The sequence below is a fragment of the Phalangium opilio genome, unplaced genomic scaffold (assembly GCF_054372755.1).
Source record: "Phalangium opilio isolate 3A_F unplaced genomic scaffold, DU_Popi_V2 ptg000003l_1, whole genome shotgun sequence".
Taxonomy (NCBI): Eukaryota; Metazoa; Arthropoda; class Arachnida; order Opiliones; family Phalangiidae; genus Phalangium; species Phalangium opilio.
This window is the reverse complement of record NW_028324145.1, coordinates 7,703,640-7,710,135: the sequence shown is the minus strand read 5'-3', so window position 1 is coordinate 7,710,135 and position 6,496 is coordinate 7,703,640.

Below are 6,496 nucleotides of genomic sequence, written 5' to 3'. Positions count from 1 at the left end.
CAGAATTCGGAGTTAAGCATTCGGAGAGAAACAGGTTGTGCATTGTTCATTTCTATTTTAGCTATTGGTGGTTGGTTGGTTGGTTTCAAGTATCTAAACCATTCTGACTTCAGAGTCGAAAATGTAACTTCTATCTCCATTTTACCCTAAGGGGCACCGTTTACGAGTTATGATTAATAAGAGGGTTTTTATGGATGACCCCTTAATTAAATTAGTATTGTCTGTTTATTTCTTACTTAAATTTAAGGGATCATGCTTAAATACTCCCAATTATAACACGAAAACGGTGTCCCATGGGGCAAAAATATCATAGAAGTTATTATCAAGAAGTGATATCAAGTTTATTAGGGAGAAGGTATAAGATGCCTAAGTATTCGCGCGCCATAGTCCCAGTCCCCCTTTCAAAATACAAGGGGGGGGGGACGTAAAAGGAGGCCAGGCTATTTCGCCTCTCCTCAGTCGGAAAATATGACTGTAATTTTCGTCATTCGCGTCGTGCTGACGTGAGTTTTCAAAAACCAATGAGATGCTGGTTGTAATTTAGAGGCGGGGATTAACTCCGGACCTACGTTTGTTTTGTACTGTAGATAAAGCTGGAAATAAGCCAATTTATACCTTCTCCCTAATAAACTAGATATCACTTCTTGTTATTACATTTTCGACCCAAAATTGATTGATTTCCCATAAAACCCACCCAACCACCCACTGTACATAGGTCCTATCACCCTTTTTTTGGAACATCATGTATATAGAGGTATTTAGTTACCTTCATATTTTCAATTTCCGTTTTGTCTTTTTTTTTATTTTATTATTTTTCTAATTTTTTATTAGGTTTAAGGTTTCGTCTTTTTACATCAACTATAGGCCAAATGGAAATTTACTTACATCCTACACTGCAATGTTCTTTTATCTAAAATATAAAACCTTTTACTTTCTTGAACTACGCTTTTCTTTTTCTTATCTACTGATTTTTGAAATTCTTGTACTGAAATACTTGAAAAGAGTTCTTTTTCGCCTTCTTGGAAACTGGGTCGTTAGAAGAAAGGGTTGGGCACTTTTTCAAACTTTGCAAACATTAAAGACAGCATTGCCGACATTGTAAATAACATTTGAGGGGAAAACTTCGAAATTAACCTGACAAAAAAATCAAACGTTTCAAAAGGACCCAACCCCTTTCGTGACGGTAATTAACGTAGAGCTACTACTGTAGATCTTCTTTTGCCACGCTCGCGATAAAAAGATGAAAGGTAGTTTTTAGAGAAAACTGGGTAGGAACAGTACTCGGTAGGGTCTCCGCTGTTATGCGCTTGGCAAATACTTTTTCCCCAACCCTTTTTAAAAATGTACCTACAGGCAGGTTAATGGTTTTCCTTTTCTTGGAGTTTTCTATTCAATCACCTTCCCTCGACCTTAAGCCTTTAATGAGAATAACCCTTGACCTTCGTTCTGGTACTACACTTAAAAGGGTTCGAAACTGGGTTGGAAACACGAGGGGAACGTCACTTGGAATCAAGTCTTCAGAGTGGTTTCCTATAATACGTTTTAAAACCTTAGGCCTGGAGCTCTAGAGAAGGTGTTTTCATAATTTTAGGTATTGATAGTGTGTTGCCAGTCTATCTAAAACAGACTGAAAAGCTTGTAGTTTTGTTCGATTCAGTGATCATTACGTTCAAAACCTGCATCAGATGCTTTGAAAAACGACTGGCAACCCTGTGAAGCGCGATTAAAGTTAAGAAACGAGGGGAGATTAATTTCTCTAGCCCCTTTTGTGAATGCACTTTTCATTTAAGGTATGGTAGTGGCGTTCCCCTCGGTTTTGTAGTTATGGCATATAGAGTTACGGTGCGGGTCTCCTTGTCTTTTTCAAGGTCACTTCTTTTACCCATAGTTCATTTAGAAAAGGGCAAAGAAAGCACTTTGCGAATGGTGGCAACTAGCGGAAAACCCATAAATTGAAGTAAAAACTAAATTTGACAAGATGTGTATGTAGCACTGGTTGTTGTAAGTTAGCTTGTTGTGAACGTGCACATAAAGTGAGGGCATTATTCATCACTTCAAAGTTATGGACTTCATAGTTTAAACAATCTACCGTACCCGTGCATGGGTTGTAATCTCGGATAGACATTTTTGGTAGGAATGGACTGAAAAGTTTGTGTCCACCTTTAGTTGTATTAAATATTTAATAGGCTCGCCTGTTTTTCTTCATCTTGCCCTGTCTTTCTATGAAAATGCCCTATCAGAGCCATCAAGCTTTGAGAAGCGTTTTCCAAACTGCGAACCCCTTGTTCTTCTGTCGAAGCTTTCCAAGGACTTTTCTTCTCTCTCTTGGGGGATCTTACCCCTGCATCTTGGGGGCTGTTCCCCTCTTTATCTTTTTCTGTCCTTTATTAGACTCGCATCATCCTTGTCGCCGAAGGGAACTTTTTGGAAATGTTCAAAGACACTTTGCCGGCTGCTGTCGTTCCGCACCAGGCCTGCCGCGTGCATGCAGGTCCACGTTTTTACAACACTTTTAATGAGAAGTCCACGTTGGAAAACATCTTTCATCTTCTTGAGTTTCGTCTTAAAAAAAATATTCTTTTTGAAGGGAAAAGGGGGAACTGGTACTGATGGATATAGATAAAGTGTCCAAAGGATATGTTCTGCGTATTTGGTAGGGTATGGAGTTATTGCAAGGCATCATTTATCAATCATAAAAAGTTTTTACGCCGCTTTAACGGGTCTTTCCTTGGAGGATAACTTTGATGAAGTTATCTCGTCGACCCCCCCCCTGTGACCTTTAACCCAATAAATTACATTACAGGTCAATTTGATCTTTCCACATCATATTTTAGGAAGTGTTTTGAATGTTTGTTCTTGATGCACAGAAATTTGTTAATATCCGAATTTGATTTAAATACCAAACTGTGTGTATGATGTTAGTAACATTAGAAATGGTTTGGTTCAGTTCTTCTCAAGGTTGGAACGGGGGGGGGGGCGAACCCCTAGCCATTAAGCCTGTAAAGAACGACCTACTCTACAGGGTGTTTCTGAAAAGTCCATCACAAATTAAGGGGCGTGTTTATGGGACCAAACTGAGCGGAAAGTACCAAAGAACATGGGGTGTACAACATTTTGTTACGGAGATATGGCCTTCCAAACATTCGCCCCTAAAACAAGGAAATATCCAAAAATGAGGAGTAACACTTAAGACCGACTAACCAGCTTGTTTAAAATTACTAGACAATTTCAATAGCCTTTAATCGAACAATTGATTTCTACCTTTACTAATCAGAAGCGTATAAATGAGTAGAAGTATGCCTACGGTGGTAATGTAAAATTAATCCCAAGTGACATGATGTTTCAAGATCTTCCCAGCACCAAGTAAAATGGTTCTAATACATTCGAGATGTCCTTTTAGGTTTTCTCAAGGTCATACCTAACGTACAAGAGTGTTGTCCGTGATGATGAAGATTTGCGTAGCTTTTTACGGTTTGAGATAACAGGAACAAGCCAGGGATCTTCCAACATGTCCAAGTATCATTCGAAAGACTGCCTCGTTTTTGTAATGCCGCCCGTGGACATTTGGACTAATTCCTGAAAATAACGTTGTTTACGCTGTGCTAATAAAAGTCCCTTCAATTAGAACCATTTTACTTGGTGCTGGGAAGATCTTGAAACATCATGTCACTTGGGATTAATTTTACATTACCACCGTAGGCATACTTCTACTCATTTATACGCTTCTGATTAGTAAAGGTAGAAATCAATTGTTCGATTAAAGGCTATTGAAATTGTCTAGTAATTTAAAACAAGCTGGTTAGTCGGTCTTAAGTGTTACTCCTCATTTTTGGATATTTCCTTGTTTTAGGGGCGAATGTTTGGAAGGCCATATCTCCGTAACAAAATGTTGTACACCCCATGTTCTTTGGTACTTTCCGATCAGTTTGGTCCCATAAACACGCCCCTTAATTTGTGATGGACTTTTCAGAAACACCCTGTATATACTGGCAACATTTTAGCTTTATGAATAACCCCTAAATTAAGCCTCATTTTATTGAATGTTGTAAACAATTTGTTTGTAAAATACAACATAAATGCAGATATTTCATTTGTGCCTACAAAGACTGGAAATTCCAATCTTCCCGGTTTTCCAGTCTCCAAGGGCCGGGTAACTTAATTAACTAGTATTAAATAAATTAAATCATAAGTTTATAAGATATGTTCCATAAGTATGACACTTCCTATGTTTCGAAATGTTAGAGAGTTACTGAGAGCTAGTTCGAGAACCACGTAAAAATTTACTATGCTCGGTTTTGCAGTTCATCTTTCTATTTAACGCCTGTACTAAGCCTTTGACAGTATTTGTTTTACGAGAATCTATGCGTGCAGCGTTTCACTTACGTCACTTCATGACAAGCTCCAGTTTGTAACTACTGACAAACTTATGGAACATATCGAATGATCTTATGATTAAATTAACATTAATTTGTTAGCACGCAGTTTACATAAGGTCGACCACTTTTAATTTAAACTTATTATAATTTTGCTCACTATATTAGAATTAGGGTATATAGTGGAAAGATCAACTTTCCGGGCTCCCATATAAACTTTGATATTGTGTTTCCCATTTCCGGATTAAACTCACGTATTATAGACCCACGGTCGACCGGGGATAGAAGCCATTAAAGATTATCCTTCTCATTCAAGCCTCGCAAAGGCCCTAAATAACAATGACTAGATCAATTTCGAAATATCGCCACGAGGATACTGTATCCTCAATTTAACCTACTACATAAATTAAAGTCGGTGTGTTTTTTATATAAATTTTTTTTTTCTAAGTTTATTTATGAGACCAACAAAACACATGCCTTGATTATCTATACTGATAATTATATTAAATATAAATGGTTTCATATCTAAGTTAATAACGTCTAATGAAGTTATTTAACTTTCTATAAATAATAATAATAGTTAATGATAAAATATTTTTTTTAAAAAAAGACGGTATTGCAATTTGTAAACAGAATTAGTTTCCAGGAATACATACAGCTACTAGGAATCATTGTGTAACCATTTTCTCGACTTATTTAGGCGAATTTTGTGGCAAGAACAATAGACTAATCATTTTGTATGACGAATTTTGCTCGCTCTCTGCATGACCTCTCGTTTCTACCAACCAATTAAATCACAGAAAGACATGTTTATGGCCACCATTCTCTAATATGGCCGCAGATTTAAAACAAGCGTTTTAAGGAGGATCCAGTACACGATTATCAACTTGTGTACAAACTTATCTAGTTTCAGCATCACATGTCAAAATGTCCTAGAGATACAGTGTTCACTGTTCAATCGTGAATTTCACAAATTTATATAAACCAATACAAAGATATCAATGTTAAAAAAATGGCCTCGGTGTTGACTAGCGAAATCGTTAATTGGACATAGGCCTCTTTATTTTATTACCTTATTATTTAGGTTTTTCCTCTAGAAAGTGAAAAGATACAATTGCGAAAATGGTTGATATATTAGCAATAAAGTTTATTGGTCTTGTTTGAGGGGTGATGATGGCTTTCCCTTTCCCTTTTAATGCCTCACTCCACGTAAGCACCACCTTCTTAACTTGGTCTTGGTAAGAACGGGACCGGACCTTTGGAAAAAACTTGGCTTCCAGCTATGATGCGTACAGTATTGTTAGTTCCCCTGACAATTTAGGCTTAGCTTTATCGAACGCCTATTGAATCATTTTAGCCCCAAAATCTGGGTCAGAATTCACAGAAAAAAAAAAATAAAAACGAAAGCTGTTTATGGGTGAATGCAAGAACCCTTGTACGATTTAAGAACTTTGATAAGATAAAAATTGGGCTGCGGTATCGTGATGTCAGATTGTTTCACTGTATATCCAGTTTTCCCGATGCATCAACGCAATATTGGAAAGTACTTAGAGTCATTGCAAAAGTATGAGCTCGTGGAAAACTAAGATATGCGTTCCTAGATCGTAAATGGGTTCTTGGTGAAAGATAGGAATTCCCATAAACCACATTGAGTTATTTTTTTTTTTGCGCGCGAGGAGCTTTGCTCAATAAGGCTCAAAACCATTTAGAAATGTCAATAACTTGAAGTAAAACATTCGAATAACATCCAGGAGTTAGTTTAAGTTTAACATTTAATGAATTAGGTCTTATTCCAATTGATAAAGGAATTTAATTACCTCATTAGCTGTATTCTTCCATGGGTTGTGTTTCGTATTTGTTGTTATTACAACAGAGAGAATTATTACAAAGAGAATTTTACTTCCACTTATGGATCTCCAACTTTGTACCTGTATACTCTTCCATGTGTTGCACATACTTGAAAGCGATTATTTTGAATGGAAAATGGAAAGTACAACTCACTGGTGACCTTTTTTTTATTGGTGTGGTTCTTACAATTGTTTAAAATACAATCTCAACAAGTCTTCTCCCCATTTTTGGTTGAAACATCCATAGGAATACCTTCTTTTGTGTGAAACTGTTTT